The following is a 19382-nucleotide window of genomic DNA, read 5'->3' on the forward strand; positions in this document are numbered from 1 at the left end:
GCTTCAGATTGCTTCACATTGTTGTATGTGTCGTGACCACAGTCGGTGGTTATACAGGTTCTGTTGGGTCAGAGTTGTTTTATATTTGAGGAGTGAAGGAGAGTGTTTGTGTCTTATATAACTATATTAATTGGTTAGATGTCTCACAGCAACACTCTTCCACAAACATCAGCCTATATAACTACAGCCAGCTAATCACTGATATTACCAATCTCAACAAAAACAACAGCTGTGGGACAATCTTAGATTGGATCATGGTCTCTGGCCTCAGTAAAATCTCCACCGCTGGAACTCTACCAAACAGTATCAGTGACCACTTACCTACATTTATAATACATAAAACCATATCAGCATTAAACATACATCACTACAGAAACACTAGAGACATCACATTTTTGCCCTACAACCTTTAACAATTCGTTAAACAGCATTAACTGGGAGCACTTAAAAATACTTCCTCTAGACAACACAGTAGAATTTTTAAACTCTACATTCCTTAACATATTAAATAGCCTCGCACCTCCCCAGCTAAAATGTGTAAAAGCTAGTCATGCCCTATGGCTCACTACATTAACCAAACAGAACATGGCCAGTAGAGACAAAGCCTGAAAGCTTTGGCATAAGCACAAAAAACCCTCTGACCTTATAACCTACAGACACCTACGCAATCAAGTAAAGTATCTAGTTATTAAGGATAAAAAAAGACTATTATCATACTTTATAAAACCAACACAAACAAAATCCAAAACACTTCTGGAGCTCAGTCAATAACCTACTATCCCCAGGATCAAACAATAATTCCTGTCCAAATTCAGAAAAAAAAAACATTGAAACAGCCACACTCTTCAACACATATTTTATAAATGTGTTAGCTAATCTCACCACCGACTTCCTTTAAAATCATCCTAACCCATGATACCCTCCAACTACAAAATACCTCCTCTCCCCACTCATATAACTTCTCTCTAGCACCTAGCCCTACTGCCGCAGTAAAGAAACTACTTCCGAAACTGAAACCATGCAATAATTCCCCTGACCACCTGCCCCCAGAATTCCTTCAAAAAGCAGCAAATTCCATTGCCTACCTTGTCAGCTTGCTTCTTAATAGGTCCATTCAAGAGTCTTAAGTTCCCACCATTTGGAAAAAGTATTCATCTTCCCACTGCACAAAGGTGGAAGCAACACAATCATCTCCAACTTCTCTCTCCTATCTCAAAGATCCTTGGGAAATGTATTCACAGCCAACTCCTTAACTATCTACTTAATAACCTGCTGTCAGCAACCCAGCATGGTTTTAGACCCAAACATAGCACCACTACAGCTCTTATAGCCTTCTGTGACTCTGTCAATCTGGCTTGAGATGCCGGGAAACTTTTCTCTTCTCTGTTTCTAGACCTTTCCAAGCCTTTGATACTATCTCCAACCCTCTTCTTCTTAGAAAACTATCCAACTTTGGAATTTCTCTCTCTACTCTACACTGGTTCTCTAACTACCTCACAGACAGGCAACAAACTACTAAGTGGCTATACTCTTTCTCTTCTTTCCTCAACACCACTACTGGTGCTCCCCAAGGATCCATCTTAGGGCCTATGCTATTCAGCATTTTCATCAATGACTTCCACTCTGCTCTCACTCAAGGCACAGTCATCCAATGTTCTGCTGATTCCACTATCATCTGCACTGCCAATTCTCCACCTGAAATTCTGAAACTTAGCCAGCTCTCAGCTCCACCAAGATATGGATGGCTAACCACCACCTTGCCTTAAACCCTAAGAAAATTAAACTTGTGCTATTCACCCCTAAGAAGACCATTACTATAAACAAAGACTCTTTCTCTATTCTCTCCCAAGATAACACTATCATCGAGGTAGTCACACATACTAAACTTCTAGGTGTCATTATAGATGAACACCTAACTTTCGATATGCATATTCTCAACAACATTAAAAAAGCACAGCAGAAATCAGGCATGCTATACCATCACAAAACATTCCTCAATTACTCCTCAAAACTACCCTTTGCCACTATACCACCCTAATGGACCTCTCCACTATGAAAATCAAATGCTCTTGCAAGTAGCAAAACCTAACCTCCGCGCTAGTCAAATGCTGCACTCCTTTTCCACTGCTAGACATTGGAACTCTCTCCCACCCTTGGTTAGATCCACTAGTAATGCTTCTTTCTTCAAAAAAGTCTTTGAGACAACATCTTTCTTCTCAGTGGTTATGCTCATGTGCTAGTTCCTCACAACCTATAACCTGACTTTATCTCTCTCCTACAACTACTCCCACCTTTCCTACCTCCATCCTATATTACCTTCAAAAACCTCACCTTTATCCCTGGATGATAATTTATTTCTGTACCTATGTATACATGTACTGTCAGCAGACAGATTTATGTACAGTTGCATTGCCTTCTTACTTTGCTACAAACTTTGTATACTGTTTGAAACTTGTTATTATAGCCAACTGAGTTGTTATCAAATGTATATATTGTATAAATAATTGTGGAGCTTTTCTCCCCAGGCCTCCACTGAAAATGGGTGCTTTTTGGTCCAGTGGACCTTCCTGGTAAACAAATGCAAATAAATAAATAAATAAATAAATCATATAGAAATTACAATGAAGTAAAAAAATGTATAACAAAAATATACTACAGGAGTACAGTGACTGATTTATAGGTCTAGATAAACAAAATAATTATTAATTAAGACTTTATGGTGACTCTAGTGTGAAACTAGTGGCATAGCCACACAAAAGAGTTCCATACCACTAAGACAAAAAGATGAGCAACAGATACATAACCTGGGAAATGGGATAGAACAGGAAACAATGCAGGTACTATACTTCAGGCATTGCACACAGCACACCACAAAATGTTGGAGAATCTCAAATAATAGTACACATTTACATTAACAGAGACAAGCTAACCAGAAAATACAAATGGAACAGAACATTATACAAATAATTGATGACATCATTATGGAATTAAATTGAGCAAAGGTTTTCAATAATTGGGATCTTCATTCGGGGTGCCATCATTTAGAGCTACACATAGTTAAAACATCACCACATTCTAAATATACTTTGACTTAGGAAATAAACAACTGATATTTGATGAAAGCTTTGCTGCAGAATTATTTTGAAATATCATACAGTGTACAACGCAAGGAAAATAAAATACAGGGATTTATGATGATGGCATAATTATATACGAGAAAACAGCTGATAAACATGGCATTAAAATATACTAGAAAGGCTAAAAGAAAATGGACTGGCATTGGATAGAAAGAAATGAGAGTTTAACAAATCAGTGTGCTATAGTTATATAGTAGTAGTACACAGAAGTGTACGGAAAACAAAATATGGGAAATTATAGTGATGCATAATTGTATATGGAAAAGCTGCTGATGAACATAACATTAAAAGTACTAAAACGTTTAAAAGAAATGAGCTGTCATTGGACAGAAACAAATGAGAGATTAACAAATCAGTGTGCTATAGTCATATAGTAGTAGTACACAGAATTGTACGGGAAACAAAATATGGGAAATTATAGTGATGCATAATTGTATATGGAAAATCTGCTGATGAACATATCATTAAAAAGTACTAAAAAGTTTAAAAGAAATGGGCTGTCATTGGACAGAAACAAATGAGAGATTAACAAATCAGTTGGACAGAAACAAATGAGAGATTAACAAATCAGTGTGCTTTAGTCATATAGTCATATAGTAGTACACTGCAACTGTAACCATCCCTAGTGTGAACTTCATTGAGTGTGAAAATCCACTCATGTTTGACCAAGTGTGGAAAACATCCCTTTATACCAAGGTACAATAAACGCAAGATTGATTATATTAAGTAAGGTGTGCAAGAGACAAATCCCCTTACATGGCATGGGGGGGTTACCCCAATGAAAAAGATGAGTTCAGAAACTGCTTCAAATTTATTCATTTTATAAAATTCAAGTGGAAGTTGTATTACTGATATTTACTGTATTAAAATGAAAGCATATTTTATGACTTCATCTTTTTGAAAAGTAGTAAATCTGCAGACCCAAGTATGGATAAAGCATTGTATGACATAACACAACCAGCAAATGGAAAATAAATTTGAAGTTTATATTTGTTATGGCAAAATTACAGTCCATGTTTTATCAAAATGTCTGCACAGCAACACAAACTAACTAATGAAAAATGCATTGTTCTTAAACACAATGAGAAACAAGAAGTAGCTTTAGAACAAAAGTCTGAGCTCAGAGATAGTGATGTGTTACTTTGATCCTGTATGTGAAACCATTCCTGAAATAATGGAATATCTTTGTGGAGTTAGGAGCCTTACCAAGTCAAATGCAAGAAAAAACTGACAGAACTGCTGTGTATGCAGATAGATTTTTAACTCATGAAGAGAGGAAGTACTTGTGGACTGAAAAGCATAACCAGTTGTCTTTATTTATTTGTTTGTGTTCTTACTGTGCTTAAGAACTGGGAAAGTCTGACTAAGCAATATCACTTTGCAGCAGAGACCTAGAGCATGAGCTCCATCAATGAATAACCTATAAGACAATGGTAAGAAAAAAACAAAATACATTATACAAACAAGGAGAACACTTTAAACAGCGCTTAAATCAGCCACAGTTCTATTAAATGCAGGTGCATGCAAATGATTTTTTGAGCTTGTTTGTGTTTCTAATTATATAGAAAGGCTTTCAAACTAATATAAGCCACTAGGGACTATTTTAATAACTCGTTACATCCGAGTGACACCTCCAGGTGCATATGTAGTTAACTCCTACTGACGCCTCTAGGTGTCAAATATTACTTGTTAAAAGTTATGTGCTACTTGGTATTCAAATGTTATGCTAATTAGATGTCCAGAGTTTTTTCTGAACATAATATATATCCATACTATATGAGTCTAGGACTATTCACTTAAAGCACATTTCACTGAAACTCAAATGACTGTGCACAAATCACTAAAAACTCAATTCACTGAAAACACAATTCACTGCAACACACTTCACTGAAAGTTATATATGGCGTTTTCCCCACTGTAGTGTGACCCTGGAGTTAGTATATATAGTAAGGGGGGGTGTTGGGAGCACTGCCCCCCACATTGGGGGTGTGGGGGGCATAGCCCCCCACCTATTTTAAATATTTTGAACTATATACATGGATACTTGGAATTCCAATAAATTACTCTTTTCTGAACATAATATATATCCAAACTATGTGGGGGGGTTATGCCCCCCAAACACCCCCAATGGGGGGAGGTGCCCCCCACCCCCCCTTACTATATATATACTAACTCCAGGGTTTCACTACTGTGAGGTAAAGGCCATATATAACTTTCAGTGAAATGTGTTTCAGTGAATTGTGTTTTCAGTGAATTGAGCTTTCAGTGAATTGAGCTTTCAGTGATTTGTGCACAGTCATCTGAGTTTCAGTGAAATGTGCTTTCAGTGAATAGTCCTAGACCCATATAGTTTAGATATATATTATGTTCAGAAAAAACTCTGGACATCTAATTAGCATAACATTTGAATACCAAGTAGCACATAACTTTTAACAATTCTAGTAGGAATATTAGATACTTCTCAGAAACATACATAAATGAGTGGCAAAAATAATGGAAAACATAAACACAGTTATCAAAGAGACAGTGTAAAATCTGTAGACCTTAATGAGCTCTATTTTAGAATTCTACCAGACAAGGAGATTTAAGACGCATGTCCTCTTTCTTTAAATTGTTGGTAGTGCTACTATTTTAGTCATTTGGTATATATGTTTGTGTACTAGACAGCTTTAAACATCACATATAATGAGGGAGATTCAGAAAATTGTGTGAAGTGGTAAATTAAGCCTGAAAATAGGAGCATACCTTCAAAATAGGGACGTCTGTGCAGGAATATATCAGTCCTGGAAATAAGAATAATCCTCCAAAGTAGAGACTGCTGAAAGGTCTGCTTTGGCTATGGCAATTGGTGGTGTGAGTGGCGGAAGATAATGTAGGATCTAACTCAATCTCTATGTGTTTTTAGTGGGTTATTTATGACAGGCATCAATGATAAGGGTCTTTAATAATTTTTTTTCACATCTTTGTGTCTGTGACTTGCACGTGTATATTTTGTTTTGTTTGTGTTAATGGAAATCTGTTTGATGAGGCAGCTTTGTTAGGCTGGTAAGAAATCATTTTCCAATAATAATGTGTGTGTTGGTTTTGTGGGCACCTTTAAATAGTAATTAGCCTGTAAACAGTATTGCATGTAAACTGAAACATATGGTGGTAAGGTTGTTTATGAACAAGGTGGACAGCAGTGGACCAAAGAGTGATATACCCATTGTTTTTATTATTCCTTGGCTGGAGAGTGTTTTTTGACTGTAACATTAAAGGGTGAATTTTGGGGTAACCTTTACACCAAGAGCAGTTTACAGGGGATATTGTTGTGTTAAAAGTGTAGTTTACCAGTATGTTACAGCTAACCATAACAAAGACCTTTATGAGTTCTGGGAAAATGCTGTAAACTCCTCTTGGTTAGAAAGGGCATGGATTTGGTTTGTGACCTATAACCCGAACTGTAACCATGCTGGCTACATCGCAGTACTTTCATATTTGGAGGTATTTTCTATCAGTTATGCATAACATTTCTTCTATAGCTCTAGCACTAACTGAATCAATATGATGGGTTACCAGGTTCCCAATTTTGTGGCAGGCAACTTTGCAGGAAGTGGTACAAACATTTTCCATTGCAGCAGTAAAATGTATGAGGCTACAGATAGATTTATCAGGTATGTTAAGGGCCTGTTGATATAGGGGGAGGCGGGTTTCAGGGAAATAGAATGTAATCCCCAATGAGCCTAATGTTTATGTACTAATATATAGATTTGTCATGACGCTATGTAGAATAATTAACTATTATAGCATGTGGAGCTTATGTACTCCGCTGGTCTGTCCTGGAAAATGATACATGGTTTAGTGGGACTACCTGGTTAACCATTTAGAATAAACAGTAAAAAAAATCCATTGATGTCTGCTGACCTCGTGTATAGGACAGCACTAAGTTACTATTTAACTGTTTTAATGCTACATTAAAAAATGAATGTTGGGGCAAATACCAGTTTTGGGATGTGACTGATACTGCCACATTCTGGGAAGAGCTGTGTGGTTATTATTCGAATGGAATATAGGAAGCAAGTAGGTGGAGCAAAGTGGCCTTGAGTATTTCTATTGTTTTTCTCTGTCTGTATGCTTTTCTATCCCTTTTTTATTTCTATCTAGACTTTGGAATGGGGATCCTAGCAGCTGTTCTTATCTTCAATCACATATTCTGCAATTACACCTTTATTTGCTATACTAAATGTATAATACAGGGTAATGCTTTGTTTTTCATTCCATTTCCTGGCTATGTCTTAGGTTTTCAAATTAAATTGTAGTTGATCAGTCATCGGTTTGCAAGAGACGACTTTGAATCTTGTGATTAGGTGGAAATTATGTTTTTCTGAGTTGTTGTTTGGGTATTTGTAAACTGTTAAGCCCTTGCTGTTTAGAAATGGGACACAGTTTATGGATGTGTATTTAACAGAACTACATCTTCCAGACATGAGAAACATTTGTCTCGAATTTAGTTGGGAAGAGGATTTGCGTGACCAAATGCTGGATATGGAGGTGTGGTCATTCACTATCACTGGGTGGGGAAGCATGTCAGTCCATTGACAGCAAATCTTCCAAATCCCGGTACAACAAAAAAAAAAACTTGCCAAAAGAACTTTCGGTTATCTCAGAAAGAATATTTCTTTGCAGGGGCAAGACCCTCCCCTGCACCCCACATGGGGGGATGACTCCACACTCCTCACACTTATCCAGTGTCACACAACAGTAGAGAAAAGGGTAATCTCCACTTTCAGCAAAAGTTGCTTTTGTCAGCTTTCTACCCTTCTACCATCATTTGACAGAACTGCTATCAATAAACTGACAGGCTCCCCTGGGTGGGTTATAGCCTACTTGCAGCTTTTTACTCATTTGTGACTTGTCTTATTATGATGGTGATGTTTCCTCTTGTTTCCTATTATTGCTTTGAATCTGACTGGAATGGCAATTATTTGAGAATGACTGATTTCAGATCTCACAAAGAACAAATGTGGGCAGCATTCTCCTGCATTTGATGCTTAGGTCACCTAAAGGAAGCAAGCTATTTTTAGTGCGCCAAAATTGCAATTCTAGGATTATCTTTTCTAATACTAATATGGCAGAGGCAGATGTTACGTAGGTTATAGTTATATTTAGTTTTGAGTGGCTACCTAACTAATAAATCCGTGTTTTTTATTACTGTTTTTTGGTTTCCATTCCACTTGGATTACGAAGCCTCAGTTTTCTATCATACCATTTATTCCCACAATTACCAGCATCTAGAACACAAGGACAGAGCAGCATGAGGCAAGGAGTACAGTACAGCCATTACTTAGCAGTGGCTAAGACATTTTTTGAATGCATCTAACCCCAGGCCTACCCCCACTGGCCAGAAAACGTGATGTAAATATGATAATTCTATGTTTTTAAAATGTGCAATCTGCACAGCCACGCCTACAGTATAGTGCGCATGTGCACTCCTTGGCAAGTTCATGCGCTCAAATCCCTAGTACAAGAGCTGCAATGCTGGGCCTCTCCCCAGTGAATCTCTTTCAATGGAATTCTGTCAACAACCTCTAGCTGTAATGAACTAACAGGTACCATCTGCTCACTCCAGCCCAGCGCTTGAGCCCCTAAATAGATCCATGTCATCTGGGGTGCAGTCAGAGCCAAAACTTTTGTGTCATGGCATTGGCTTATTAATTGCATATCAGCCAGTCTGGCTAGCAAACATTATTATTTTGTCCTACATCTGCAGGTAGTGTGTGGTAAGGAGTATATGCCATCTGAAATTCTAACATCCAGACCACTAGAGAAGGGGTAATCGGTGAAGTAAGTAGAGAACTTAACTTGAGATTGCTGTGTGTTTTATCTTATTTACAGTGATTTTATTACAACAGATAAAATGCAATGTTTTGAGCATTGACTGCTTGCTGGTGTATATAAATTTAATAACTGTATTCAGTGTGTTAACTGTCATAAACATGCTCTAGGCTTCCTACTTAATATTCATTTCACATAAAAGAATGTATTGTGCAAAAATGAGCGACACAAATCACTTAACACAAGGAAGAGTGTTAATGTTTGATAACCATACAAGGTCCTCAGCAAATAAACATTTGTTTTCAGGGTGACAAGGATTGCTAAGTGTTTGAAGTCACAAAGTATGCAAACTGGAATTGTCCGAAGTAAAACTGAGACATGCAGGCTATATGTTATTTAGTGCTCATTATTTGTATAACTAGGGCACACTGACCACTTAGGTGAGTACTAGTGCATATCATCAAATGGATTTTGAATTTTGTGAAAATGCAGCACTAAAGTGGATTGCATTCTGAACAGAATATTAGAAGGCCAGCTATAATACTGTAGAGGCCAGTAAACCTGTGAACAAGACTGGGGGGTGGATAATGTTTCTTCCAGGAGTATCAATAACTGTCGCCACCACCCACCATCACAGACATTGACATGCTCTGTTTATTCAGCTAGTAGTTCTACTGTGGTGGGCAGGAAAGGTCAGGTATTTTAAATGTGCTGAACTACTACGTTTTTGGAAATTTATATTATGTTCCTAGGCATTTGTGTACTTTTCTGGCAGACATGAGGATAGCTTCTAAGAGACACATTGTTCCTAACTGCAGACATGAAGTCTCCAGATTAAATCACTTTCATTCTGTATGTGTTCTAAACAGAATTTCTTATAAAAGAGCTTGATTCAGTGGTTCTGTAATTTCTCATAGACTAAACAGAATGAATGGGTGAATAAAATGATTGGCTCCTATGATCTTTAGCTTCAGTGGCTTACTGAAGCCTTTATAGCAGCATCATGTATGTTGTTGTATTGCCACCTTCTGGTGCTATACAGATTTACAGCATGTAGAAGATTTCATAAAGAAAGTGCATAGCTAAGCTATTGCAAATTAATTTCATGTACAGCTAAGTAAACACCTTCTACCATACTCTAGAAGTAAATAGCCATGTAGATGAATTTCCTGTATAGTCTTTCAGACCCCCTGAGCCATATGGAAAAGAAATATATGTCAGACAGATGAACCTTTATCTTTTCTCTTTTGGGGAGCATTTACAGTTAAACTTAACAAACATTATTCTAAATTCCAGAGCTCTTAATTATCATTAAAAGAGATAAGCTCTGACCTTCTGAAACAGATTACAAGACTGTATTCTTTATATCTAACTCCAAACTTTACAAATATTTTTTCTCATGTGTGCAATTAGTTAAATGCATTTTCTTTTAACTCTATTAGCCTTTAACCTGATGCTTCCATTGGCCTTAGCTCATATGTTCATGATCTTGCTGAAGAAGGGGAGTTGAAGTCATACATTTCCTCTGCATTGCATACCTGAGGTAGCTTGGAGTGTCTCATCTGCAGGACTGATTACTGATTCAGGAACACAAATCCACCTTGTGTCGGTCCACACTGTAGACACCGCAGAATGACATGGATGGCACCCTGGGTACCTGTGTCAGTCATCAGCAGTCTGGGCACTACTGAATGACATGGATGGCACTCTGGGCACCTGTGTCAGTCATCAGCAGTCTGGGCACTACTGAATGACATGGATGGCACTCTGGGTACCTGTATCAGTCATCAGCAGTCTGGGTACTACTGAATGACATGGATGTCACTCTGGGGACCTGTATCAGTCATCAGCAGTCTGGGTACTACTGAATGACATGGATGGCACTCTGGGTACCTGTGTCAAACTGCACTGGGAGCACCACAGAATGACATGGATGGCACTCTATATGCCTGTGTCAGTCAGTAGTTTTGGCACCAATGAATGACATGGATTGCACTCTGGTACCTTTGTCACTCTGCACTGTGAGCATCACTGAATGACATGGATGGCACTGTATATGCCTGTGTCAGTCAGCAGTCTGGGCACCACTGAATGACATGGATGGGACAATGGGTACCTCTGTCAGTCATCAGCAGTCTGGGCACTACTGAATGACATGGATGGCACTCTGGGTACTTATATCATACTACACTTGGGCACCACTCAATGACATGGATGGCACTTTGGATACCTGTGTCAGTCTGCATTCTAGGCATCACTGAATGATATCAGTGGCACTTTGGGTAGTAGCTCAGTGTTCCATATATGTTTACTGTGCAATGAGTTATATTAGGCATGACAAGGTGATTGGGACTGCTGCCAGTAAAGCATACGACAAGGTATCAGTATGTATTGTTTGAGCTTCAGGAGTGTAGGAATAACAAGGGACGTTAGTACAAGAAAAACAATGACCTGTAACCATTTCATATCACATTAGTTCATCAAGAGTCATATTGAATCTGCATGACATTCCTTCTGTTCCAAGTTGCCCATTTTGCTCCTTTTTTGTGTCAGGCAGTAATTCATCATAATATGCACACAAAATAATGCCGATTGGGCCAGTATGCATGACACATTTTGGGACTTCTTTATCCTACAAGAAGTTCATTATAGACTCCTATACATGGTCTGCATTTATGTCTTTTCTTCTTTCATTCATCATTGCTGATATCAGCAGTCTGCTACAGTTATCCCTGCTATTGTCATTTGTTTCTGAGCACACAGTTCCAGCTGATCCCTAGATACTGTATTCTGGTACAGCCCCCAGGCTGACCCCTAGAGACAGTATTCTGGTACAGTGCCCCCAAGTGAGCAGCATCAGAAACATTCCAAAATGTTGAGCTTCAGCAACATACTGTTAGGCATTGCTGCATGTAGCTAGATATATTAATGCATCTATATCACAAATCAGGAAACCTTTATCAATATTAAATATGTGGTAATACAACCTGTTTATACAGAGTATGTTGATAAGCTATGTAAAATAGCACTGTGTAGAAGGTACTATAGTTTGTGGTGCTACGTCTTCCGAGTGAGGGACAGTAAGACCAAGTGGGTCACTAGACAGATAGACAGACAGATAGATAGACTGATATATATGTATAGTGCACTGGGCAGCCACTATGCCGGTGTAAACTGCCAGTGTAAATTGCGTGGGGTCACTTGTACATATCAGGATATATTTTTGACAACAATGGTGCCACACATACCTCCCAACTATTCAGATTTTTGCCTTATATTTGTAGTGTGTTTATAATAAAAATTATGGTTTTCTGGCAAGCCATAGTGGACTGAAGTCACTAAATAACAGACATATTCTATCAACTTTCTAAATTTATAAGAGCAATATTTAAAATATGTCCCTGGATTTGTGCTTTTGCCCTCCCACTATTTTGGCTTTGGCCAGTTTTGTTACACTAAGAGGTTAAGATGTATGGTGCCACATAACAGGCATAACGTGGTCTGCTTTGGTCGGTATTATTGCTTAATTATACACCAGAGCCACCAATGTATACCTATGGTTAGACATCACCACTTGACTATCCAATAAGCCTATAGGAAGGTGATCAAGAATTGTAATGCTGTTTTGAAAAACCTTTCCAGATGTCTTTGGTAGTGCACAAACCTACATATATGTAGTTGTGGCAAACAAACACAACTCTTCACACCAGGTCTGCTGTACGCTGGCCACCTATCTGTACTCTCGTCTCTCCTGTTGCCTCACCGGGTGACCCCAACAAAGAGGGGTTAAACACACTTTTAGATTGAGAATCATTGCTGCATTGGCTGAGGATGGAGATATGAGGCAGGTAGTATACCTATATGGTTTGGCCCAAATGGTATACAGGGTGGCTGCTGTACATAACATTTACAGATATTCTAGAGTTGTTTGCCTCATTAGCATATCTACTGTGTGCAGCCAGCGCACCTAATACATAGTAACATATTTCTACTACCAGCATAGTCTGCAGCATTGTTTGTGTCCTGTTAAGTACAGTTCAATCTACTATTCTGATATAATATCTCTATATACTAAGTGTTTGATTCCAGGAATCTCCGTAAATGGTTTTAACCTTATCACAGATTGCAGGGTCACTGGCTGTTACCACATGGCTTGGTTTGCCATTACTCAGGTTATCACCATATGAGTACTACCACCACTAGCACAAACACAAATGCACTCCCTGCCTGTGGTGCTGCTTATCTGATATCACAACTCTGTATCTGCTGCAAGCTAATAGGATGATCAATGTAATACTGCATGTAGAATGGTTTAGTATAGTGCAGATGCCTTGTCTTACCTTCAAATCTGATTCCTCATTTTACTGTGATCCTCATTACATTTCAGCCATGTGTGACACACTACTGTCTCCTTTCTTTCTTTACTCATAGATTTTTGTAATAATTCGGGCTTTAGAATATAGGGTAGAGTTCCAAAATTTCTTAACTCTACCCTACTCAAAAGGTTTATGAGTAATTAAAGGAAGAATATAGCAAACAGCATAGCAACAGTAATAATAAGTCAAATTTTATCCAAAGGACTAATGCAGTGTATGCTGCCTTTGTTACTTAATGGTTATATGTCCACACACACACACACACACACACACACACACACACACACACACACACACACACACGTGCGCATGAGAGAGAGGCAGAATTCCAAAATTTCTTACACTATTGGAGTAATTAAGGGAGCAATGTAACAAACAGTGTTCATCTCTGCATATCTGATATGCATGTGAATTGTAACATTGTCAAGACGGAGTCAATGTATGTTAGCTTTGCTTGCATTATGGTTATATGTAGAAAATGCACAGAAACACATGCACACACACACACACACACACACACAAACACTTATGTATACATATACATGAGAGTGAGAAAACATACTCTGCCAAAACATCTTAGTTATTCAGTTTTCTACACAGCCATATAGATGCGTAACTTTTTGCATAGGGAATAGTCTGTGGTATACTGTCATGGACACTTGCAGAAGGCAAGCAGCTTTCTGTGCTAAGTATGCTCATTCTCCACACCTGGTTAATCCCCCTGAACTATCTTTACCCACTTTAACCTACCCTGCTCTAAAATGACTACTTGGACCATAAGCATCCATCTTATCCTGTACTGTTAGGTTGTTTGCATACCTCTAAACCTCCTAGAGCAAGACATCTGGACAAAGTCATTAATTATTGGGGGGGGGACAAAGGCCCAAAATAGGGAAAATTTGTAAATATTGCTCTTACAAACTTAGAAAGTTGATAGCATTGCAGGATTTGTGTTAGCAGGAATTTTTTGAAGAGTGTAGAGTCTGAAACTCACGTCTGCCATTATTTTCTGACTTTAATTTTCAGTGACTTGCCAATACTTTGCCAGAAAACCACAATTTTATGAAAAATAAACCAAAAATTTGAGGCAAAAATTTGTACATTTGAGAGGCATGCTTGGTCACACATACCATTACATACCCTCCTCAACTTTACATTGTTCACTTTGCCACTATTCTACTATTATAAAATATTATGGGTCTAAATTTCGTTTGTCTAGTCATTTATTTTAATCTACCTTTTAATGATTTTTCATATCATTGCATTGCATCTATCATTATACTATATTTATATGCTGACTATTCATATTTATCATGGCAATGTTTTTGTTTTCTCTCTATTGAATGCTCAAACAATCTTTTTTTTCATGATTGTATGTTCACACAAAAACTTTTCTCCCTAGGCTAGCTCTGAAAAGGAGTTTTCCACCCAGTTGGACTTTCCCAGTCAACAGAAACAAAAAATAATTAAATAAAAAAAATGTGTAATATAAAATATGTTCAACATGAATCATATGTAAAAGTTAGTATAGCATCCTCATGTGCAATCATATTCCAGCATAAAGTTCTACATAATACTATTTCCTTCTTTTTATTGGTTTTTGGGCAATTTGTTTAGTTATGGGTATTATACATTTGGCAAAGTAGGGAGTAAAAGCATTTTGTGCAGTCTTTATTGTACTGCCCCTGTTAAGTTAGTTATTATAAAAGTTTTGCAGTTACAGTGGTCTTTTTCTATCTTTTAAATTTTCAAGTTGTTTTGGCAGGCAACTCAAAGTAAAAATGTTGCAGTTCATATATTCACTTGGGCCTCTTAAATGTGAAAACTTTCAGCTTTATTTCCATGTTACCCATGAGTCCCTACCATCTACATATACTATAAATGTTCTATTAATATACTTGTATCCTAATATGTATTTAGAGTGCCACTATATACCAGAGCTGAAATAAATATTTCATTTAATCAAAAACACAGGTTTAAGCTTGATTAGTAAGCACCTATACTTTTTTCCTCTTAGCTTTCTTTTCCTAAAGGATTGGTGTGCTGTGTTACTTTTTCTGTCTCTTGATTCATTAATGATCTGTTTCCTTTGACAGTTATGCATGTTGTAGATATTCTTTCATCATACCTTTCAATCTCTTGTGCAAGAAATCTGGACAAATCCAAAAATAAGGGGGGAGGTTCAAAAGCCCAAAAATAATGTCAGATTTTAAATATTGTAATTATAAACCCGGAAAGATGCTATACTAGTAGTTTTTGCATTAGCATGCAATTTTCTGAGGGATATGAAGTCTGAAACTCAAATGTATATCATTATTTATTTATTTATTTATTTCGATCCTCTGTGATTTGCCAGAAAAAAACCCACAAATTTTATGAAGAACAGACCAAAAATATGAGGCAAAATCTGGGCATTCTGAGAAAATCTGGACAGCTGAGAGGTATGTTTTTCATACAGTTGTTTTGGCAGATGTTGTCATTTCCTCTGGCCGTCTTCCTGTCTTTCCCAAATTGTCTTCAGTTTTCCTGAATGTATGCTCGAACCACTGTAATCTAGTCACTTTGGCCTTCTTTGTAACTAGAGCTACTTTAAGTTCTGCTCTAATGTCATTACTCCTATGTCTGTCCCATAGTGTGCATCTGACCACCAGATCAGTTTCCACCCCTTCATCTCCATCAGCTCAACTGCTCAGCTCATCTGCTCAGATCTGCTCACACCACGGTTTTGTAGCCTTTCTTTTCAGCTTCTTTGACATTCTTCTGTCACACACTGCCCCTGACACTGAATGCCAGTTGGCTGTAGAAACTCTGATTCTAGCTTTGACCTCCACATTCAGCCTTCTCATCTCCTCAACCACTCCTCGTAGATACTTGCAACAGTTAATTTGCTCCATTATTGTTCTTTCTATCTCAGTTTTCAACTTCTTCTGATGCCCCCTTTTTGCTAACATGACAACTGTCTGTACTCAGTTTTGTACCCTGTATTTTCAGTTTCCTCATTTGCTGTAAAGACAGCTGTCTCATTTGTACTCACATTCAGTACTCAGAATCTGCTCGCAATGCCACATCATCTGCATACAGCAGCTTTGTTGATCTGTCCCCTCCAACCTATTTTCTACTGTGGTCCATCAATAGTATGAACAGCAGTGGGCTCAGAACTGAACCCAAATGATCCCCCACTCCCAATGGGAACCTCTGTGAGTTTGAACACTGTTTGTACCTGTGTCATTTTGTCCTTGTATATAGCCTGTACTAATTCTATCAATGTTTCTGGGACTGTGAACCACTTTCAAACTGCCCAAATCAGGTTTCCCGGGGCTTTATAGGTTCATAGGTGTGTCCTAGGTGCTGGAGCCTTTACAAGCCTACCCCAAAGAAATTGCCAAGGCACCATGCCACCTGATGTTAGTTCACAGTGCCGCTATCCAATAGGGTAACTGGAATTATCCCTGGAGTGAACTTTCTGTTACCCACCCACTCATCAAGATTTCTCTTGAAGAGGGCCAGCAAGGTGCTCTGCTTGACATAAATGGGAAGCTTATTCCAGAGTATAGGCAATCTTTTGGGAGATGAACCTGTCCCTCTAGAATGTTTTGTTAATTGTGGTAATGAGGTTGTGATCTCTGGAGCATGTGGTGTGGGGGGATTGGGATTTCTTTAGGTGTAGCATTTCAAGTAGGGCTGGGTTGGACATGGCTTTGTATGTCAAGCACAGATCACCTCTAAGTAGATGATAAGAGACTGAGAACAGCTGAAGTTTCTTGAGTCTATAATTGTAGGACATGTGTTTAAGGCCTAGGATCCTTTTTGTGAGGTACTTTTGTGGCCTCTCCAGTTGTTGTAGGTGTCTGGTCAGATACATGCTAAATGAGGTGTTGTTATACTCGATGATTGGTCTAATGAGAGATGAGTAGCGAGGGATAATGACCGCTTTCTTCCTTGATGCAAAACTTTTGGTTATAAGATGTGCCACGTAGAAGGAATTTCTGACCACAGTGGCAATTATGGTGGTCGAATGTGAGGTGGCTGTCGACCTGGGTGCCCAGATCTCATGAGAAATGAGTTTTTTCCAAAGGGGATTATAATGCATTTTTTGGCATTAATCTTCAGGCCATGGTTCCGACACCAGTCATTGGTCTCAGAGAGGCCCTTTTGTAGGATGTCTGCATCACTTGGGGAATTGATAATGACTCCTAGCTTGCAGTCATCAGGGAACTTGGTCAGCCAAAGTCCTTCTGTGTTGGCCTGGACTTTTGAGAAGTAGATGCCAAACAGAAGAGGGCCCAGGACTGAGCCCTGTGCGACTCCACTCATGACTGGACAACAGTCTTATAGGTTCATAGGTTCATAGGTTCATACTAGGCTATCTGCCCTAGGGCATTTATAAGCCTAGCCAGTGTGTGTTTGGTTTTTCCACCCATTTTAAATGAATTTTGCTATGCCCTTTTTCGAGGTTAGTATACTGTGCCTCTGTCTAACAGTGACACAGAAGCGATACCCGGGGTAAACCTACTATCTCCCATCCACTCATCAAGATTCCTCTTGAAGAGAGTCAATGAGGGACTCTGCCTAACCTGGACTGGGATTTTATTCCAGAGTGAAGGGAGCCTCTGGGTTATGAATCTGTCCCTCCAGCATGTCCTATTCATTTTAGTGCTGAGGTTCAAGTCTCTTGAGTGCGTAGCTCGATGGGATTTGGATTTTCTGAGGTGCAGCATATCCATTAATTCCGGGTTGGACATGGATTTATATGTCAGGCACAGATTCCCTCTGAGCAGGCGGTATGCCACTGAGTAGAGCTGGGTTTCTTTAACTGGGCAGCATATGGCATCTGTTTGAGCCCTTTGATCCTCTTGGTGAGGTACTTTTGGGGTCTTTCCAGTTGCTGCAGGTGTCTGGTAAGGTACATCCCAAAAGGGGCATTGTACTCAATTTTGGGCCTGATGAGGGATGAGTAAAGAGGCACAATGACCTCCCCCGATCTAGATGTGAATCCCTTCATGATTAGGTGGGCTATATAAAATGTTTTTCTAACCACTTTGGCCACGTGGTTGTCAAATGAGAGATTGCTATCAACTTGGGTCCCCAGGTCCCTAATTACTTCTTCCATACTTAATGGATTACCACCTATGTGGTAATTTGTGGGCACTTTGTTTTTGGCAAAGGGGATGACTATACACTTTTTGGCATTTAGCTTGAGGCCATGGTTCTGGCATCAGTTGTCTGTTTCTATGAGGCCCTTTTGTAGGATGCTTGTGTCGGCTGGAGAGTTCATTATGGCACCCAGTTTGCAGTCATCTGCGAACTTGGTCAGCCACAGTCCTTCCATGTTAGCCTGTACCTCCGAGAAATATATACCGAACAAGAGAGGTCCCAGGACTGAGCCTTGTGGGATGCCACTTGTAACTGGTTTGGAGTCTGTCATGGCTCCAGCAATTCTAACCATGTGGGTTCTATCCTTGAGCCAGTTTGCAACCCATCTAGTGACATAGGGGTTTATATTTAAGCTGGTGAGCTTATCTATAATGCCCGAGTGGGGTATTGTATCGAAGGCTTTTGCAAGGTCCAGGTAGGCTGTGTGGACCACCTTCCCCTCGTCAATGGCCTTGGTGACTGTTTCAAAGATATCAACCAGGTTTAAGAGGCAGGATCTGCCCTTAACAAAGCCAAACTGGGTAGGATCCAGTGTCTGTAGGTCCCCAATATCTTTATTTATGAGGTCCATGATGATCCTTTCCATAGCTTTGCAGACCAAGCTAGTCAAGCTTATGGGGTGATAGTTTCCAGGATCCATTGAGGCACCACCTTTGTGGAGAGGGACCACTGTTGCTGTACGCCACTCTTTGGGTACATATCCTGTAGTAAGGCTGAGATTGAACAGTAGTTTTATGTTTGGGTTTAGTTCTTCTTGAAATTCATGTAGGACGCAGCCCGGGACACCGTCTGGTCCCATTGATGCTGTGTTTTTTGCTTTGGAGAGGACGGCTCTTACATGAGCATCTGAGATGTCAGGGGGGCAACACTCTGCTGGGATAGATATTTCCCTTTTGGTGGG

Source organism: Protopterus annectens, chromosome 2.part1, assembly GCF_019279795.1.
Source record: "Protopterus annectens isolate FY-2018-M chromosome 2.part1, PAN1.0, whole genome shotgun sequence".
NCBI lineage: Eukaryota > Metazoa > Chordata > Ceratodontiformes > Protopteridae > Protopterus > Protopterus annectens.